Here is a 22,054-nt window from a genome sequence, read left to right as displayed (position 1 = left end):
GTAGAGTCACCTATCACATTCTGTATCCACCAATCCCTGGAATCTATTTCTAGGCTCCAAAGGAAGTGTGGAAGCCCCAATCTGGGGGAAACCTCTCTTCACCTCCCAGGGTCTGACCCTCATCCCCTTGCATTTGCTGCCCTGCTTGAGGATGATAAAACCCCAGATGAAGGGAAATAATAACAGGCCCTTTCTGCCACCCTAGCAACAGGCGATTAGCAGTAGATGGGTGTCTAAAATTTAAAACTACACAATCCCCTGCACAGGACTACTCCTCCATCCCTACCCAACCCACCCTTCTGGTCATGATTATATGTCCACATACATCCTCGGATAGCCCCCCTTGTGACACACCAATGCACAACTTTCTGATTAGTTATCCAGTATATTCCTGCCTCCCACCAGGCAAGGGTGGTACCTTAGGAAATATGGCCACATAAGGAGTAGAATCCAGTGGGAGATGAAGTGTGACATCTGACAGGTAAGATTGGGGTTCCTTTGACAATTGTAATGCCCCATTCTTTGGCCCTTGGCTACTGGAGCTGTCAATCTGCCTTGACACTGTGATAGATTTTGGTTCCCCAAGGATGAGGATTAAGGATTTTCCTTAGAAATAGGATTTGTATTATTGGTCCCCTCAATAACCTCCCTCAACGAGTGCGATCTCTCACCCGTATTTAAATTTGACCCTACCACCGAAGTCCCTGCGGGCTTTGAATACCTCCCTTCACTCTAAACCAGTGTCAGTCAATGTTGATGAGGTGTTAGACACTTCACAAACCCTCCTCTCTCCTTTGGAAGCCTGCAGACATATTTTATGAATAAGCTCCAGCCATGACTCGATACAACCCAGTCTAGCGTTAATAGGTTCCAATTGAGACTTAATAGTTAAATCGAGTCACTGGGTCAGTTCATCAAAACCATCCTCCACACCGACTCGAGGAGTTTTGAATTCCCCTGGGTAGTTGGCTCTGGTGTTGATTTTTCCCCCCACCTCTCTGGCCTTGCTTCTTACATTTGGATGGCCGCTCCAGGTGAAGTACATCTAGTAAGTCTACACCCCCTCGCAGTTTAAGGTCCGAAGAAGTTGTTTCCTGTCTGGTGGAAACAACATCCTGGGCTAATAACTCCTCATTCCTTTTGTTTGAGGCCTCATCCATCAAGGGACCTGTGTGTCTCAGATCACTCCCTGCCTTGGATGGCAAAAGCCCACTTGTTACAGTTCTCTCACACTGCAAATCTGAAGGGCTGTCACAGTGTCCTCTCTGCACGTTGCTGAACAAAAGGCCCACCTCCCGGCATCACCAACTCAGAAAGCTATTATAGCACAGAGTTATGGTGAAGCCAGTTGGGGGGAAGGGAATTAGGGTAGGGAACAGCAGGGAGAGAGATCTGAAAAGAAAAGGTTAGAACAAATATGCACTTACTCATTTATAGCACTATAACTCATCAATAGACTCTTGACTAAATGCGTCTCCGTGATATCCAATGGAGACCCCTTTTGAAGTGAGGGCAAAGCCCTGTCTTTGAATCATGGAACAAGAACAAACTACAACCTCAGAATCAAGAGATGGCAAGAGCTTTGGACTATGATCATACTCTGAATATTAATCCTGTATTATCTATGCATTCATAACATGTACCTTTGATCATGGCCTAGAAAATCTCAAAGAATTAAATTTGCTTTTCACATATTATGCTTTCCACAAAAAACAATGAAAACTATAATTTGTTTATCTCCAAAAATGCCTGCACATTCACAACTATAAGGCCGAAAAGTTTTTACTCATTGAACTTGAAGCGCTTTGCTCCTTATGCCAGATAGCGCTTTCATTTGTTTCATCTGAAGCGCTAGGCTTGTTATGCTACGGTGCGCATTACTCATGTGGCCTGAATCACTTTGATTGTTGTGCCAAGGGCTTTTTATGCATGTGGATTAAGCGCTTTGATTGCTGTGCCAAGGGCGCTTTACTCATGTGGACTTAAGCGCTTTGATTGTTGTGCCAAGGGCGCTTTACTCATGTGGACTGAAGCGCTTTGATTGTTTGTGCCAAGGACGCTTTACTCATGTGGACTGAAGAGCTTTAATTACTGTACCAAGGCCGCTTTCCTCATGTGAACTGAAGTGCTTTAATTACTGTGCCAAGGCCGCTTTCCTCATGTAAACTGAAGCGATGTAATTGCCGCGCAAAGGCCGCTTTCCTCATGTGAACTGAAGTGCTTTTAATTACCGTGCGAAGGCCGCTTTCCTCATGTGGACCGAAGCGCTTTAATTACTGTGCCAAGGCCGATTTCCTCATTTGGACTGAAGCGCTTTGCTCGTTGTACTAAGGGGCGCTTTACTTCTGTGCTCTGATGCACTTTAATCAGCGCGCCAAACCAACTTTACTCTGAAAACTAAAAACGCTTTGCTCGTTGTGCTAAGGGGCGCTTTACCTTTTGGAAGTAACAACTCCATTCAAGTTTTGGCTCATCAAGGCCTTACCACTATGAGTACGACCTACTCGTATCTGAATTCACCATGGAAACAAGGGTACTCAGATTTGCCGTCCATCTGCCAAGCAGGAAATCTGCTCTTCTTCAGAGGAACCCTCATGAGGTCTGACTGCATCGAAGTCTTCAAAATAGTGAGCAATGTGCTTGGGTGTGGCTAGGCTTTATAGTCCTGCCACACCCCAAGATGGCTGCTGCCTCTAAAAACATGGGAATTGTAGCCCCTTCATGGAATAGCTCTGAGAAGTGCATCTTGTCCACCAATGTCCTGAACCTGCAGCTGTATGAGCTTTGCCACAGGGCAGACGATGCTGATGGCCACCTTTGGAACAAGAGGGGATGACAAGTGGTGCGCACAAAGCACGCAGAGCCGCACAGCGGAGTTTAGGGCAGGACCTGGACCGTGCATGGCCTTATTTCTGACAAGGGCTCTGCAGGAGCATTTGGTTGGAGCAATGAATTGTACATTCAAGGCCAATAACACTACCTTCATGCTGGGCATACCAACCATTTTAGAATTCCGTAGGTGCCATGATTGCTCTGTTAAACATTTGGGCCCATATTTAAAGAAAAATGACAGCACTTGAGGCTGCAAAAAATTGGCAGCACTGCGCTCCATCATTTTCACAACGCAGGCATGCACTGTATTTAATTGAATACAGCGCACCCCTGTGTTGTTCCCCGCGCTGGAGCTAAATTGAGCTGTCTAGTGCCAACGCAGGCATCCTTGCACAGTTGTGCAAGGATGTTTGCATTGAGAGGTTTGATTGTTTATGTGTGGCAAGGTGTCCCCGTCCTGCACATAAACAATCACTAATGGCGATTTGGCACTTCTGTGTGTGCTGTAGACAATCATACCCCTCAAAGTAGACATCCTTGCATGATGGTGCAAGGATGCCTGCGTTGGCACTAGGCAGCTCAATTTAGCGCCAGCGCAAGGGACAACACAGGGATGTGCCGTATTCAATTAAATACAGCAAATACCTGCAATGTGAAAATGATGGAGCATGACGCTGCCAATTTTGGCGCAGAATTCAGCACATATGGAAAAAGCAAAAAACGCTGAGGATTAAAAATATTCCTCCTTGTTGCGCCTCACTAAAGCCACCCGTGGGGTGGCGTTGGATTTTGGTGATGCCTCAGGTTTACAAAAACTCGTAAATCTGAGGCAGCATCAAAATGTAATGGGTGTTGCTGTGGCATGCCCACAGCAACACCCACTGCACGCCCCTTTCATGCACAGGGCTGCGTGTGAAGGGGTCATATTTACAAAGTGACAGTAACCCACAAAAAGTGGCTTAACTATACCTTGTAAATATGACACAGGCAATTGCTTCGCCACGAAAAGTGACACTCTGGTGGCACTAGGGGCTCATAAATAGGCCCCTTGGTTTTAAAACATTCAAACAGGCCGACATAATATACACTTTAATACAGTTCACAAGCTGCAACTCTAAGAATGTTGATTACACTATCTGGCGTCCCTGCAACTTGGTACACACATATTCCAACCAAAAGAACGATTCACTGCCACAACAAGAATGCCCCTTAGGTATCCTAGTTAACTCTGAGGATGCACATTTAATCACTCTTAATCTGAACTAAAATGGCAAATAATTGAAAAAAACTGATACAACCTAGAGTTGTCAAGCTACAATCACTTCTCAGCAGAAGTGAGCCACGGTAAATTATGAAAAGCTCTCTGACCTAGCAGGCCTTCATTTTGTTGAAGACTAGAATGCAATAATTGAAATACAAACATTTCATAACCTGTTATATAAACTGAATATCCTCATCAATGCCGTTTCACTAATGATATACAAGTATGTATAAGATTGCATACCTCTGGAAATCTGCAACATCATGCATGCCAGTTTTTACCACTAGAAAAGATTGTATCAAGTTGTTCATATCACATATGCCTGTTCCTTCATTATTGTGGCATAATTAGAGTGTGTCCACATTTAACAGACTCTTTTCGCTTCTTCATTCACTCCAGTTTATGTACGTCTCTTCTCTGTATACTCTATTGATTTTTTTAGTGCCCTCATAAAATTGTTTATTACCTCACTACTTTAATCTTTTTATTTGCGGAAAAAGATAAAATGAATTTCCCTCGTACTTTGTATTTCTTCTATCCTTGTCCACCTGTTTACCTTTCACTGAACCGTTCTGCCTACCTTTTCGGTAACTTAACATCTTTTTGTACTCCTTTAGACTGTGCTTAAATCACTTTGAGCCATGTCCTTCTTTTCTACCCCGACCCAGTAACGCAAACATGGAGACACTGTTTATGTCCCTTTTTTTAAGCCCACATCTCTGCCGGTCTGAGCCTTCATTCCTTGTACCATCCAGACTTACACCGACCTTGAGGTCCCGCGCCAGCTCCATTCTGAATGTCGTACAGAAATTCAATTGCTAGGACTTTTGCACCCCTTCAGCAGTTCTTTGCTTTTCACTTTGTCATTTCTCTATCTTCTCTAGTGATTCCGTCTGATTATATCCATGTTTTCTGCATGGCCACTTTCAGCCTGTGACTACAGACCTCCATATTGGCTGATCACTGGCTTCTGAACAGCCAGCGGTTGACTTTTTCACTTTCTGGCACTGGGGCCTTTCAGAACCACTTTAATTTCCCTGTACTCTGGCCATGAATTCCACACCATTCCGGCAGGTTTTTTTTTAACATGTAAGTGCTATACTGGCCTTCAGGCTTCCACGTGTTACTCTTTTAATTGGCTCAATTTTTATGATCTGGCTCAGCAGCACAGCTGTCTGCAGACAATTTTCCGAGAATCACCAGGAGAAGGGCTTTCTTTCTGCCCACATGTGGGAAGCCAAGAGTACCTGTTTTGATTGGGCTACGTTTGTGTGCTTGCCTGCCATGCAACTGTGATCAGTTTGTTTCTTAATCTTGCTTCCTGAGCTTGAACATTCAGTAGCACACTGACTTTGTAATGCTATTAAAGTGCCCTAGATAACTTCTGTTGTTTTATTGGCAGCAGCACAGCTGGGAGGAAGGCAGTCAATAACATACATCGATTTTTAGGTCTGGCTTGACAGTGCAACTGTCACGAAACCTTATCTGTTCAATAAAGAAGAGTTTTCAGAGTCATCATGAGAGACTGTCTTAGGCTCCACTCACATCTTTCCCCATTGAGTAAAGGATTTGATTTAACTTTTTGGCTTGTGTCAAAGTATATACTCAATCAGCAGGACCGTGTTGGTTATAGTGGAAAACCAAAGATCTTGATCATAGAGCTTACCTGTTATCCATTAAATATTATGATAAAGCTGATGGGTCTAGCCTATTTATTCAGAAAAGCATATTGTTAGAAATGGGGTCTCTAGTTGGCAGAGGTTCACCTTTCTCCAAATAGGGACCACAATCCTAGTCAGGGTAAATCACACACAATCCAAATTATCCAGTGCCCACCCTCTGGTAGCTTGGCACTGAGCAGTCAGGCTTAACTTAGAAGGCAATGTGTAAAGTATTTGTGCAATAAATCATACAGTAACACAGTGAAAACCCCACAAAAATACACCACAGAGGTTTAGAAAAATATATGATATTTATCTGATTAAATTAAGGTCAAAATGATGAAGATTCAACAATCACAAGTTGAAATATCACTTTACAAGATTAAAAGGAGTCTTAAATCTTAGAAATCAACAGCTTTCTCTTGGTTTCACAAAGTACCTGGTTTGCGTCACAAATAACACGCACGTAGACCGCAGAGGAGGAGATGCGTGGTAAAATAGGGTGTGCGTCAGATTTTCTGGCGTGTCACAGACGATGCGCCGTTTCTTTCCACACTGCAAGGGGCTTTGCGTTGATTTCCGTTCAAAGGCTTGATTTCTCACTGCGATGCAGGGATCTTTCTGACACCCAGGGACGATGCGTGGAAATCCTGAGCATGCAGGATGAACTCACAGGTGTTGCATTGATCCGGTGTGGGGATGTGTTGTATTTTCTGTTGCACGGCAGGCGCTGCATCGATTCTTCACTCGAGAAGGTGGGCTGTGTCATTCCGGTTCCGCTGTGCTGAAATTGTCTCGTTGCAAGGCAGGCTGTGTGCCATTTCTGGCAAGCTGTGCATCGATTTTCGGCGCACAAGGAGTTCCTTGAAGAGATTAAGGGACTCATTCTGACCCTGACGGACGGCGGAGGCCGTCCGCCAGGGTACCGCCGCTGAATGACCGCACCGCGGTCAAAAGACCGCGGCGGCCATTCAGACATTTCCTCTGGGCCGGTGGGTGCTCTCCAAAAGAGCGCCCGCCGGCCCAGAGGAAATGCCCCTGCAACGAGGACGCCGGCTCAGAATTGAGCCGGCGTAGTTGCAGGGGTGCGACGGGTGCAGTTGCACCCGTCGCGTATTTCAGTGTCTGCTTAGCAGACACTAAAATACTTTTCGGGGCCCTCTTACGGGGGCCCCTGTCGTGCCCATGCCATTGGCATGGGCACGGCAGGGGCCCCCAAGGGCCCCGCGGCACCCCCTACCGCCATCCTGTTCCTGGCGGGCGAACCGCTAGGAACAGGATGGCGGTAGGGGGTGTCAGAATCCCCCATGGCGGCGCAGCAAGCTGCGCCGCTATGGGGGATTCTAAGGGCAGCGGTAAACCGGCGGGAGACCGCCGGTTTGCCTCTTCTGACCGCGGCCGAACCGCCGTGGTCAGAATGCCCTGCGGGGCACCGCCGGCCTGTCGGCGGTGCTCCCGCCGACCCTGGCCCCGGCGGTCTTAGACCGCCGGGGTCAGAATGACCCCCTAAGTCTTTTTGCCCTGAGACTTCAGAAAACCGGAGGCAAGCTCAATCCAAGCCCTTCGAGAGCACTTCTCAGCAAAGTCAGAGGGCAGCAAGGTAGCAGGGAAACAGCAGGGCAGATGTCCTTCTCAGCAAAGCAGTCCAGAAAAGTCCTTTGGGCAGCCAGGCAGTTCCTCTTGACAGGTTGCAGGTTCAGGTCCAGAAGTGTCTAAATTGGTTGGGTCAGGGACCCAGTTTTTATACACAAAATGCCTTTGAAGTGGGGAAGACTTCAACGAGTGGTTTTGAAGTGCATAAGTTTCCCTTTCAGTACAGTTATGTCTGACAGAGTCTGAGTAGGGGGTTTGGCAGTCCATTGTGTGAGGGCACACCACTAGCCTTTGAAATGTGTCAGGCCCTCCACCCTTCCAGCCCAGGAAGACACTTCAGTATGCACATCAGTGCAGGTGTGACTTAGGGGGTGATTCTCACCCTGGCGGGCGGCGGAGGCCGCCCGCCAGAGTTCCCCCCTCCAAAATACCGCTCCGCGGTCGAAAGACCGCTGAGGGTATTTTGGCTTTTGCACTGGGCTGGCGGGCGACCTCCAAAAGGCCGCCCGCCAGCCCAGTGCAAAAGACCCTTCCCACGAGGACGCCGGCTCAGAATTGAGCCGGCAGAGTGGGAAGGTGCGACGGGTGCAGTGGCACCCATCGCGTATTTCAGTGTCTGCAAAGCAGACACTGAAATACAAAGTGGGGCCCTCTTACGGGGGCCCCTGCAGTGCCCATGCCATTGGCATGGGCACTGCAGGGGCCCCCAGGGGAGAACCGCCAGGAACAGGATGGCGGTATGGGCTGTCAGAATCCCCATGGCGGCGCAGCGAGCTGCGCCGCCATGGAGGATTCTAATGGGCAGCGGAAAACCGGCGGGAGACCGCCGGTTTTCCGCATCTGACCGCGGCCAAACCGCCGCGGTCAGAATGCCATGCGGGGCACCGCCAGCCTGTTGGCGGTGCTCCCGCCAACCCTGGCCCCGGCGGTCCATGACCGCCGGGGTCAGAATGACCCCCTTAGTGTCCTGTGTTCCTGGTTGTCTGGGTCGAATGCACAAGGGAGCTGTCAACCAGCCCAGCCCAGACATGGATTGGAAACAGGCTGTAAGGCACAGATGGAAGTGCAGAGGGTTGCTCACTTTCTGAAGGTGGCATTTCTAAAATAGTAATATAAAATCCAACTTCACCAATAGTCAGGTTTTTCTATTAACCTTCTGGCCATACTAAACATGACCTGTTTACCCCTTTCTGATCAGAATTTACCATTCAAACTGTCTATGAGGATAGCCCTAATGCTGTTCTATGAAAGGAGCAGGCCTCACAGTAGTGGAAACCAATTTAGGAGTTTTCCACCACTAGGGCATATAGCACACACATGTACATGTCCTGACCTTCACTTATATAGCACCCTGCCCTATGGGTTACCTCGGGCCTACCATAGGGGTGACTTATATGTAGAAAAAGGGGATTTTAAGGCTTGACAAGTACTTTTAAATGCCAAGTCGAAGTGGCAGTGAAACTGCACACAAAGGTGTTACAATGGCAGACCTGAGACATGGTTAAGCGGCTACTTATGTGGGTGGCACAACCAGTGCTGCAGCCCACTAGTAACATTCACTTTATAGACCCTGGGCACATGTAGTGCACTTTACTAGGGAATTACCAGCAAATCATATATGCCAATTGGGTATGAGCCAATGTTACCATGTTTTTAGGGAGAGAGCACATGCATGTTAGCACTGGTTAGCAGTGGTAAAGTGTCCAGAGTCCTAGAGCCAGCAAAAATGAGGTCAGAAAAAGAACAGGAGGAAGACAAAAAGTTTGGGAGCTACCCTGCAGAGAGGCCATTTCCAACACATATGTTAAAATTATTAGGAATACATATGTGTATTGTTAATGCTCTACAATAAACCCTACAGATAAGTATTTTGTTGCATGGACTCTCCCAGATGACTGTAGTTGCCAAAGGTTTTCATATTGGCCACCGACTCTGACAAACCCGGCGGTGGGGCTTTGACTGCTTTGATCCTTGTTAGGCCATGTTCAGAGTATTTATATATTGTTTTGTAAGCTGTATGTTTCTATAGAGCTGTAATTGTATAACTATGCATGATGTGTGCCACTTTATGTGTGCTGATATCGCCCGTAGTTAGGTAAAGGCCAATGGCAATGCCTATAGGTCTGACCTGCTGAAAATGTTTTAAAGACGATAGGTTTTTAAGGATAGATTGTTATTACATTGTGTAGTGCTAAAGCCTGTAGGGAGGTACTTTGTTACATGATTACTGTAGCAAGCAAGTAGTTTGGTGTTGGTGATCTACATGAACAAACTGTGAGATAGAAGATACTCACTAGAATCATTTTTATTAGGCTCCCTTAGGAGAGATAGTATTTTGCTTTGTGAGCTGTAATGCTGTGTTCATTAGTATTTTAAAACCGTGTATCTGACGTTTGCATTGTGGGGAAGCATATGCTCACTACAGTAGGCCTCAGTTGGTCATGGTGAAAAGCCAATGATAATAGCTATAGACTTGGTCTGCACGGGCATATTATGCCCAATGCCATAGGCCTGGATTGTTTATTATGACAAATTATTACAAAGGCAGCAGCCCTGGCTTATTTATTGTGAAAAGTAAATGGTAAAGCCAATAGGACTCTGAACAGTGAATTGCTGTTACATGATGTCATCAGCCATAGAAAAGTATTTGGTTCCATGTAATCTCACAGTTTACAATAGTAGGCAAGGGTTATGATACCGGTCATCCACTCTGACAAACCCTGGGGGTAGAATTTAACTGTGATTATTCTATTGAGACTCTATTGTAAGGGGATTTATATTGTTTTTCCAACTGTAATTGTGCGCATATTTGTAATTGTATAAATGATGTCTGATCGCTGCCAGCTTCTGGGCACTGCTGTTCCCCTGGGTTGTATTTAGTATCAACCCATTGGTAAAGGCTTGATCAATTCACTGGGAAAAGTTATATAAGACTCCTTAAGTGTGATCTATTTATAAAGAAATATTATGACAAGGCAAGTAGTCCTTACTTACTATGAAAAGCAAGTGTTAAAAGCAAACAGCTTTTAAGGGAGGGGTGGTTACGCTGTGCTGTAGTCTGTAGCCAGGCATTTTTGTTACATAGAGTCTTGCACATTACACTAGTAGGCAAGGATTTTAATGTTGGTGATGCAATTGAAGAAACCATGGGGTTAGACAATTTGCACTATGAAGAGGCTTTACGGCCTAATCTACCATCTTTGGAACTGAGGACCTAGGTTCAAGATTCGGCACTGGCTCAACGTCCTGTTATTTGGAGCAAATCACTTAATCTTCCAGTGCCTAAATAAAAATGACAGTGACCCTGTGTGAGGTAACTGTTGCTCATGTAAAGTGTTCCAATACCTTCAGGAGAATTTCACCCAGTATAAAACTGCACTGACAAATCTTATGCTGTGTTAGTAGGGTTTTTGTATTGTTCTGAGATCTGCATTCTGTACTTATGTGTAATTTTATCAAAGAATACTGATGGTTGCCTTGAGGAAAGGATTATGGACCACCACTGTGAGTCCGGGTTTGTTATGGTGACAATCCAGTGATAAAGGTTATAGGATTGATTACTTATAATGAAAAGTTATGATAAATGCAGTAGCCATGACATATTGATTACGATAAGCATTTGTTAAAATCGATAGGCATTTAAGGATAGATTGTTCTTCCTTTTTAATAAAGCCTCAAGGTAGGTGTTTTGTAACATGGTTTCTCACATATTGTGAGCAAGCATTTTGGTGCAGTATTACCTACCTGACAATTTTTAGTATAGATGATATGTGCTTTCAGAAACCTTTCTAGGCCTTCTTATGATAAATAGTATTTTGCTTTGCCAAGTGTATTTTTGTATACTATTTATGTTTATGACTGCCTGCTTGATGGTTGCCTAGTGGGAAAGCTTACACCTTGTAGAGGAAGCATATGTTGAGTATGAGAGGAGGCCTAAGTCAGCATTGATCATAAATATAGACATGTTCATCAGGAAAAATATTTATATTGTCATAGATCGGGTCTGTTTATTATGAAACATTATGATAAAAACACATTAGGCTTGATATGTTAATTGTGAAAAGCATATGTTAAAATGAACAGGCATTAAGGGGTGGATTGTTATCTCTCTCTCTCTAAAGCCTACTGTTAGGTATTTTGTTACCTTAAATGTCAGATTAAATTTGCAAGGATTGATTTTTCTGTTAGTTACTATCTCTGCAAACCCTAGAGAATATTTGCACTGTAATAACTCTTGCTAAAATCTCTTGTTAGATGCCTGTCATGATCTTGTAGATGTCATTAAATATTACATATATCCACATATATAAATATATATCCACATAGATTCATAGCAGGCCTTTGGGTCAACTTTGTTCTGCCATTGATCTGTCTCAGTAAGAGTTACACTCTGCATTGATTCATGACAGCGAACTGCATGGTGTAATGGTTCAGTCTCCTTCAGGCCTTGGCTCTTCTACCCTGTAAATGATGACATTGTATGATCACTTGTGTTCATTCACCAGAAAATTAGTCTGCTTCAGTAGCAAGGGTGACTTGGAGATACTCCTTTTATAGTTCCTCTTTCATTTATTTACTTTTCTTCTTTTTATTTTACATTTTTTTAAGAGGAGACTACTTTTGTCCAAGCATTGGCAATGGGTTGCTTGTTTGCTTCCTTGCCATATTTCATCTGCAATGTGTCGCATAACAGGTGAGCACTTCCTCCTAACCAGGATATCATTATGGAATGTTGTCCATAGTGAATGATTGTTCTATCCTTCCAAGATGGCCAATAGGTTGGTTCTAAATGAGGAGACCCTGCTTGCAGTTTGAATCAATGACAGAATATTTGCAATATCTTTGTAAGATGAACACCTGCTCCTATGTTTAGTTTTCTTATTGTAAACATATACCACTTATGTTTAGAAGGCACCATGGTTTCTTTTTTTATACTGGTATTCTTTTAATTTATGTTGCATATGTGGTTGAGTTTGTGTGTGCTTTATTGCAGTTGTTTCAGAGGATGAATAGAAAGATGAGTCAGTGGGTTAATGAAAGTAAGCATGAGTTCAAGGGTGAGTAATAGGGCTTATGCATGATGACTTCTTGTTGTCAACACCCAGCAGTGACAAACAAGGCACTTGCATTCATAAGCCCAATTTATTGGCATTGGCAATGCTTACTTTAATTTCATTCCTATAGGTACTCACACTCCCCATGTAAGCATACAGATGAGTCCTTCCCAATCTAGGTCTTTAAGTTTACTGATAATAGTTATCATCTACACATCAGGTGTTGGAACATGAGCACTTTTCCTCACTCTAAACATTTTGCAAATACTTACTTACCTGTTTTAAAATCTTGTTTGCAGGCAAAATACACCCTGACTAAAGGAAAAGGTAACTATGTGACTTCAATTGTTCAGACCATATACTGTGAATTACTCTGGCTTTATTGTTATCATTCCTCTTCCATTTACTTTTAGTGACATAGGACCAGCCCACTGCTTTACCACTATCTCCGTCCTGATGATGGCTCCACTACTCAATTAGAGGGTTAAACACCGTTGCTACTTACAGGCATACAAACATTTTTTTATCCATCTGTTCCTAAACAGACCACAAGTAAGGTAACTTTAACTTATTCTCATATCACTCTCTGATAATTCCTTTTCACAACTGGTCTGTTTTCTAAGTCTCGGTTACATTACTTAGATCCCCATTTCCAGGCTCAAAGCTTTTATGTTATCACCAGCGCAGTGTGGGTGTGGTCACCTTCACGTTTGAATTTTTTTTATGCTTTTTCATGATCACAGCTTATGTCCCATGTTCCTTCCATTTGGTTATACAAATAATTAATTATATTATCATCTTTCTTATATATTATCTATTTCAAATATTTTATAGATTTGCCCTCCATATCAATTTCTTCGAACTAGCCCTTATTATGAGATGGTCATGTTAAATGCAGGATCCAGTGATTTTAAACATACCTTGTTTAACCTTGTCCAACATTGGCTTATGGGTTGCTTCTGTGTTTTTTTCACACAGAAGTAACATCATGACAGGTGCGACAATGGGACAATGGGATGAGAGGCTAACATGACTACAACCCACTGGCCACCAGCAATGGGATCGAGTTCAATACCCCATTGCTCCAAAGCTATGTGTTGAATTGGTTGGGCTCGCAGACTGACAACCACTCGAGACAGTCTAAGGAAGACTGCAGGATAATGGGAGAGAGAGTGAGGACTTGAGTGATACATGGACTCAAATGACACTCATTCAGCTAGTGAGGAGGACATCAATGGGCCATATAGCTAGCTACATATCTAAATATGCGCCCTCCTACCCTTTTGAGAGCACCCAGGCTCTGGAATAGGAGACCATGTACATGTTCCTTGGTCCCATATGTGATCTAAACATCATAAGACCGTTTAAAATACATGACATTCCCCAACGTTTTGCGAAGAACTGCAAATTATCCTATTAACTCACTCGTGCAGATGGCAATCAATTGTTACATGTAATTATTGCAGAAAAAGTGAAATACTGATCGTAGAACAAGGTTAATGGTGATGAGACGTTTCTTTTATTGTTGTTGGAGATGCTCTGTTGAATGCTGTCGTTGAAATATGCCTTGCAAAAACTGATTGGGTGAATATTAATAATTGCAAACAAAACAAAGGGAAACCCTCGGCTGATTAGTCTGATCAGATGAAAAATGTTTTAATTGTTATTCGGGTATTGTTAGCGCTGTAGAAACTGCTGAAAGAGATGTGATGAGTTATTTGTTCAAGATGTTTGAGCAAGGCACTAGAACAATTAAGAAAAATATGTGTTGGCAGACTAATTAAAGCTTCCAGAACTGGTTTCTGACGTAAATTTTTGTATAACTTGGAAAGAATTACATAAATAATTCACTGAATTTAAACTAAAAGATTTGAAAATGCACTCCTATGTTTCTTCATGTGAAATAGTTGATTCAGTTGCCATTTCTAACATGTTCTTCACTACATTACAGATTTTGCGTTGTTTCTCTCTTTCTAGGTCCAATTAATGACCGACAGGCCTTTCTCTTAAGCCCTACTTCTCCTGTGAACCTCCAAGGGAAGCAAGTGAAACATTTGTTATGCAAATAATTGCATTGTAATTTGTACTAGTGATGGTGTTTATTTGAATGTCCCCGTTGAGAATGCTGTTCAGGCAGTTATGTGAGAAATATGTGATTAATTTGAAGTTCAAGATTTTGTGAAACCCTTACCTAAGACATTCTTTCCACATGCATGGTCGAATCATGCCAATGATGTTCGTTGTATTCTAACTGCTGAACATATCAAAATAAAGTTAATACCAGAAAAAGAGCTTCCCAAGATACAATATTATTGTGCCCAGAGGCAAAGATCTATTGATTCATTGCTGCTATGCTGAAACAAGGGCTTTGGTGTCTGTAAGGATACACTGTATTCCAGTTTTACCCGTCAACAAGCATTGTAAAATAAACTATTGCTTTGCAGAACATGTATGCATCGTAAATGCTTTTTACGTCTTTACTACCAAGTGTTTGTTTTGTATCAAACTCTAATACCATCATATCCTCTATACCAATGACTGCTGCATGCTTCAATGTTGTAGGTCTGTGTTATGCTTTTCTTTCTCTTCCAATGCACCCCAATATCCAATGAATAAAATGTGATATATTGTCCCATTTTAGTGTTTGCTAGGCTACCTCTTGTGGTCCCAATTGCCTCAATTGTGTGCAGATTCATCTTCTATCTTTTCACAGGCACTCAAGTACCATCTGTACACCACAGTGCCCAGGAAGGATTCATGTTGGTAAAAAATGTTGTTGACTTGTCAATTGCTCTTAGCTCTTAGAACCAATGCAAAGTTGATTGTATCCCTTGCATCTGCTGTCCACATGAGTTGAAAAGAAACTGCCAGAAATAGGTTTATTATTTTAGGAGGGAGTGACCATTCAAGCTTAGTAAACACAGTCTGCTTAGGTGAAAGCACAGTTATTAGCGAATGTCTGATAAACTCTGAGCAGCATGTAATCCCTAGATATTCCCACTAATATTTTAGGGCCAGAGCACAAGCACTATGGTACTGATTGGGGTGGGTGAAAAATGCCACTTCGCTGGCAGAGTTTGCAGAGTTGTGCCCACTCTGCACTTGGAACATATAGTTCTGTCAAAACTCTGCCAATCGCTGACTGGCAGAGTTTTTTCTTGTACACGGCTCACCAACATTAAGTTGGTGAGTAGGAATTTGCATTCTCTAGGGTGATTTTCAGGTGCTAGAATGCTTCCACACAAGACTTCTCAAGGTGGGCCGTCACAGCAGGTTGCGATCGTTCGACAAAGCTGCCACACGAGTACAAAATATACTCAAGCTGCAGAAAGAAGAGTGCCCTCTGGTGCACCGCGTGGTGCCGTTCACGCTTTTACAATGTGGAAGAAGCTTCCGGTGCTAAAAATTACCACAAGCAGCATGACGTGCTGATTCCACCCGCTGGCAGAACTCCCCAGAATCTCACTGAGTTTTTGGGTAACTCTGCAGACTTCCGCAAAGTGAAACACAGGGAGTTCTGCCCAGGCCTAGCACTGATTAGCAGTGTCACAGAGTCCTAATAGCAGCAAAAAGGAATTCAGGGAAAAGTAATACATCTGGGATGACCATGTAGAAAGGTTGAATTTGCTGAGGGATATAAACCATTTAAAGAGAAACTGCATTTTTGTTTACCCTATGTAGGTCACCAACACCTTAATGAAGCAGAGACACTTGTCTGGTGATCACATGTAAGCTGCATAGGCCGGTTACCATCTCAAAGGTACGCATTCCTTTGAGAGTGGCAGGTTATTGTCTAAAGTGGGGTTTAGGGAAAGCTAATCGTGTCAAACTATTGCAAGGTTTTCTTAAGAAAGACACCCATTAACTTTTGCCTTGGTCATAAGGGCAGAGCACATGTTTTTTTTTATCTTTGATTAAGCATTGTCCTCTGCACTATCTTAAGTTTTGCTTGATTATGTCAAACCTTTCACATTGTATTGCCAAAAGGGAGAGCTGTGCTTTGGATGTGGTAGTGCATGAATATGGCTGTAAAAAGATAATTGTTACATATTGTGCCTTGTGTTTTGTGTTCCTGCTTGTCTGCATATATCTCTTACCTTATTTGAGTGCAGATCTTTCCTAGCCTTATTCTCGGAATTTCAGTCCTGTTCCTGACCCTGATTCTTGTCCTGCTTTTGCCTGAACACAGTTTCTAATTTAGTGTTCCTTGTTCTGTTCCATGTTGTTCTGTTTTGTATTGTTGTGCTGGTTTTCCTTACTTCCAAGGGTCTCAGTTAGATCCCAAGTCTTGTGCCTTTGGTGCAGAGAACCAGCCAGAGCACCTTCTCCATAGAAGCTGCTGGGTGTCTCCCTGGACCTGTGAAATTAGTCTGCTCCTTGCTTTCGTATAAGATCTTTTCACCTCACAGAGAAGTCATTGCAGAGAATAAGACAAACTATCATTTATGATAGTTTGTCTAATGTTTCCCTGCTTAACCCTCCTGTGGTTTGTATTAGTGGTTTCCCTGTGGTCTTCCAATTCCCTATTCACTGCCTTTTCCAACCTGCTTCAGCCCTCTGCTGCTGTCCTACTTCTCTTCCAGGTAATAACTTGTTTGTATTCTCTTCAGAAACCAGACACAAACCCATTATTCAGCCTTATTCCAGTTGCACCCAGCTAGTCCCCTGACAGGTCAACCTGCTAGTTCCCTGACAGTTGGAGTGTAGAAGAACAAGCAAGAAAGAATGACCACCCCAGAGTACTCCTTCTAAATTGACGATTTCATGTGTCACCATAGCGTCACCATGATTTGTGCCACAGGTACTCACTGGTTTGATCCTTAGTTCTCTTCAATTGTCTAATATTGTCTTACCTGTGTCAATTAGCAAGCCTTAAATGCTGGTAAAGGTGTCAAGCTTGCTCAGACTAAATATTTAAATAATTCTGCAGGTCATCTAGGGCCAGATGTATCAACGGTTTTTACCCATTCTGTGTCTATGGGACAAAGTGTTCGTACATATGGCCCCTACTTCCTTTATCATAATTTCACTCTTTAGACACCTGTATGCTTCCTCTGTTTGAATCTATCACCAGTTCTCTATTGCAGACCTCTGCGTATAACTCTATATGGGACTCCACTGTACACTACTCCACTACACACTATTCTAGTCTATGCCTCTCTTCTGTACACCACTCCACTCCACAATATTCCACAGTATTCCACTGTATGTCACTTAACTGTATGCTACTCCACTCTACACCACACCAGTGTATGCCTCTCCAGTGTACCCCACTGCATTCTATGCTATTCCATTGGATGCCACTTCACTGTATGCCAAATTCCAGTGTATGCCACTCCACACCACTTCGCTGTATGCCGCTGCACTGTATGCTACTCCACTATATGCTATTCCAGTGTATGCCACTCTTCTGTATACCTCTTCATTCTATGCCATTCCACTGTATGCCACTCCACTATATGCTACTCCACTATATGCCATTCCACTGTACACCACTCACTCTACACCACTCCATTCTACACTAGTCCACTAGACACCACTCCACTCTATGCCACTCACTATAACGTTTTTCACTCAAACTTACTGTACCGTACCCACTCCAGTCTACACCACCCCACTGTACACCCCTCTACTCTATGTTATTTTACTCTATGCTATTTAAGCTCTATGGTATACTAATCTATGCCACTCCACTATAGTCCACTCTACACTTTTCCTATTTTTTCCACTCAATTCTATGCTATTACACTGTATGCAACTAGATTATTTGTCCCTGTATGGTATTCCACTCTACCACTCTCCACTGTATGCCACTGTTATGCTATTGCACTCTACTCCACTCCACAATACATCACTCAAGTCTAAACCACTTCACTGTATGCCACTCCACTGTATGATACTGCATTATATGCTATTGCACTTTTTGCCACTTCACTGTATGCTGCTACACTGTATGCTATTACATCTACTCCACTTCACTATACACCACTCCAGTTTACGCTACTCCACTCTACACTATTCCACTTTATGCAACTCCAGTGTGTGCTACTCCACTTTACACCACTCGAGTGTACTCTCCTCCACTATATATAGCTCCACTTTTCTCCGCTCCATGCCTATACACTCCATTGTACAATATGCTACTCCACTCTATGACAATTTCCAACACTGTGCAGCACAGCACTCCACTTTTCTGTATGAGACCCCACTCCAAATAATAACAGTTTCCTCAACTTTATGCTCTGCCACTTCAATGTGTGCCACTCAACCCTAAGCTAATCCACTGTACCCCACTCCACCCTATGACACTCCACTGTAGACTACTCCACTCTACCACTCTAAGCTATTCCACTCTATGCCACTTCACTCTTCTACAGTCCAGTGTGAAGTATTCCACTGTACACTATTCCACTGTGTGCTACTCCACTTTACGGTAGTCCACTCTATGCCAATATGTGTTTGCCTCTCCACTCTACAGCACTCCATTATATGACACTCTTATCCACACTATGGGGCTCATTCCGCCGGGGATGCGGGAGCACCGCCAACAGGCTGGCGGTGCCCCGCAGGGCATTCTGACCGCGGCGGTTTGGCCGCGGTCAGACCAGGAAAACCGGCGGTCTCCCGACGGTTTTCCGCTGCCCTGGGAATCCCCCATGGCGGCGCAGCTTGCTGCGCCGCCATGGGGGATTCCGACCCCCTCACCGCCATCCTGTTCCTGGCGGTTCCGACCACCAGGAACAGGATGGTGGTGAGGGGTGTCGTGGGGCCCCTGGGGGCCCCTGCAGTGCCCATGCCAATGGCATGGGCACTGCAGGGGCCCCCGTAGGAGGGCCCCACTTTGAATTCCAGTGTCTGCTCAGCAGACACTGGAATTTGCGACGGGTGCAACTGCACCCGTCGCACCTTCCCACTCCGCCGGCTCCATTCGGAGCCGGCTTCCTCGTGGGAAGGGGTTTCCCGCTGGGCTGGCGGGCGGCCTGCTGGCGGTCGCCCGCCAGCCCAGCGGGAAAGCCAGAATGGCCTCCGCGGTCTTTCGACCGCGGAGCGCCATATGGCGGTTCCCTCCAGGCGGGCGGCTCCCGCCGCCCGCCGGGGTCTGAATGACCCCCTATATAACTCCACTCTGTAAAAGTGTGCCACACTTCATGGTGCTCTATAACATTCTACTCCACTTTATCCCTGCACACTCCACTGTTCAACTTTATACTCTACTCCATGCCTGTACGCTCCAATGTTTAAGACTCTATTCCACTATACAACAATTTTCTGTGTCCACTCTACTTTACAATACCCTACTTCAATTCATAACAATTTACTACCTATGCTACACCGGTACACTCCACTCCATACCACTCTACTCTATGACATATTAACACACTCTATTGCACTTTATTCCATACTAGGTTACACCACTACACTCAACTATACTCCACTGTACAAGACTTTACCACTCTCTATGTTACTATGCAACAATCCATGCTACACAGCTCCACTGTTTCACACACTACTGTACCACATGCAATGCCACACTCTAACACTCTATTAAACTGTATGCCACTCACCAACATTTTACTCTTGTCTATACCCCTTTACTCCACTGTACAAGATTATACTATACTGTATGCTACTGTACAACACTCCAATCCACTCTACTCTACAATACTGTAGCCAACTATACAACATTGTATGCAACTCATTGTATGCCACTACACCCCACTGTACTCTACATTACTCTGACACAGTACTCCTCTCTACTCTAATACCCCACAGTATGCCAGTCAACTCCACGCCACTCAGTGCCATTGTTCTCTATAACACTGTATGCCGATCCACTCTATCACACTCTACAACACTCTACTGTATTGGATACAACTCCACTCTACAAAAATCAACTAGACTGTATGCCACTCTACTCTACTGTAGTCTGCATCACTTTCCACTGCTGTTTGACACCCCACCTCACTCTACTATACAACACGGTACTTAAATTGATGACATTTTACTCCACTGCACCCCACTCTACTGCACTCCATGCCACTATAGTTGATGACACACCACTTCACTCTATGCCACTTTACTCCACTCTACACTACCCCACTCCAGTGTACTAGCAGAGTGGCTAGGTATTGTTAGTGGTTTAGTGTTGTCTGGTTTGCAAGTGTGTAACGTGGTCTACTACTCACAATACTTTGAAGGTGGTGGATAAATTGTAAATTAAAGTTGTAGCTGCAAGTTTAGAATTTTCAAAGTTTATGTAGTTTAAATTTGGTTTGCATAGGAAAAAATACAGGGGCGTTATAGTTAGGTTGACATTTTACCCATACAATACCATGGAAATTCAGCAGTTAATACATTTATGTAAAGAATTGTGGCCTAAAGTTGATGCTATTCGAGATTTCTTTTTTTGTGTTGCAATTTTTTATTTCCATATATCAGTACAACAGACAAAGGTAAAAAAGCCACCATCAAAACAACTGCCCTGGCCCCCTTTCCTTTTTTTAATGTTTTTGTGGGACTCAGTGTATATGCTTGAATAAATCAGAGAAAAGGGACCAGTGAGTGCTCCTGTTTGCTTTGTGAGGGGCGTTGGGCTTGATAGTACTTGTGTGAAGGCCACTTCCACTGAGGAGGCACCTGTTTTTGGAAATGTTCATTCAGTGGTATTTGGCTTACACACACACATATATATAAATAATATAATATAATATATATATACATGCAAACCAAGATCGGGCTTATATCTGCATGGAGTAATAACGAAATACACTGCTCAATTCAGGGTGGAGCAGATGAACCACTTGGACAGTTCTCATTTCTTCAGCAATGGTTAGTGAATGTCAGCCTTCAATTTGAAGTTGCCTCAAAAGGTCAGTCACTGAATAAAAAAACCTACAGGTAATTAAAAAAGACAATGTGGAACATCGGTGCACTATAGCCACCAGAAGATATTTAACTAATCAAACCCTCAAGACCGAATGGAATCTGCTCGTACTCCCAGGATATTTCATATATGTTTTGACTGGGACAACACACAATGGATTTGGATTCATTTTCTGCCACCTCCAAGTAATTTGTTTCGACAGTACCCTTCAAATGTATACCTTGATGTTTCAAAATCCTGCTTTCAAACTGGGTGCTTCCCAACCTCCGTCCTGATGATGACCCTGTTTAAATTTATTGTATATGGGTGAAAGTTCCAAATTTTGTTTAATTCCTGTTATCCCTGCATTATCTTTTTTCTGACTTTCATTGACCATTTTGTATTCCACCCCGTCGTTGCTCTTCAATGATTCTGAGTCATCATCAATAATAGGCTATAGCTTTGCCCCACTATTACCCAAAGCTTTTGGTCGGCTTGACTACCTGGCTTTTCTATCATTTCAACAAAATGGCTGCAGTGCTAATGGAACTGTAAAAATAGTGGTTGCATTTTTTTGATTGACATTCAAGACGAATACCAGCACCTAGTGATCTTGGAGGAGGAAGCTGCTGAAACAGCTGCCTCGGACCTAGGACCCAGCAGAACAGCACCCCAGCCCCCAGCCTCCAAGCCAGTACATTGCCAGCACCGCTGCCAGCAGTCAGGATTCCTGACTGCACCTGCTGCGGCACCCTCCTGCTCAAACAGGCATTGCTACGATTAATCCTGC

The sequence above is a fragment of the Pleurodeles waltl genome, chromosome 9 (assembly GCF_031143425.1).
Source record: "Pleurodeles waltl isolate 20211129_DDA chromosome 9, aPleWal1.hap1.20221129, whole genome shotgun sequence".
Classification (NCBI taxonomy): domain Eukaryota; kingdom Metazoa; phylum Chordata; class Amphibia; order Caudata; family Salamandridae; genus Pleurodeles; species Pleurodeles waltl.
Note: the sequence above shows the minus strand (reverse complement) of the source record.